Here is a 677-nt window from a genome sequence, read left to right as displayed (position 1 = left end):
ACGTCTGGGAGCTGTCCTTCAGCGAGGCGGGTCACCCTGCCTATCTTGTAACACCACTTAACACCTGCCATTGACACCTCCCCACAGCCAGATCCCAAGGGTCCTCGTGTGTGCACCCGAAGCCGCGCCCCCAAGTCCTCCGCCGCCTCAGCATTCCCCCGAGCTGGCGGTTACGCCCCAGGACGCAATGCAGAGCCACTCAGAGCACTAAAAAAAAAAAAAAAAAAAAAAAAAAAGTAAAACCACTCGTACCAAGGAGAGGCAGCGTTATTTAGGCAGCCGGCTACTCCCCCAGAGTCTCCACCCTGTCCCCTGGGCCCAGCGCCCAGCACTCATGCGGTGCCCGGCTTCAGGAGCCCCAGCTCCCTCCACGTGTCCTGTCTTCCCAGCAGCCTCCGCAGCTGCCTAGGGAGGAAACCTCCTGACAACTCGCGGTCTGCGGACTACGACTCCCAGCAGGCACTGCGGCGCTTCTCTCTCCGCCCATCCCCCCGCCCCCCTCCACAGGATACGCAGGCGCTCTGGGTTCCCTTCGCAAGCTGGGCTAGCGACAACTAGATGCAGTTCCTTATGGGATTCGTAGTTTTTCTGGCGCTAGCTGGGCCGTCAGTGAAAGGAACAGGAACTACAAGTCTCGGTGGCCCCAGCGTGACGAGCCCGGTCACGTGTCAGGGGGC

This window comes from Cnephaeus nilssonii, assembly GCF_951640355.1.
Source record: "Cnephaeus nilssonii genome assembly, chromosome: 4".
NCBI lineage: Eukaryota > Metazoa > Chordata > Mammalia > Chiroptera > Vespertilionidae > Cnephaeus > Cnephaeus nilssonii.
Note: the sequence above shows the minus strand (reverse complement) of the source record.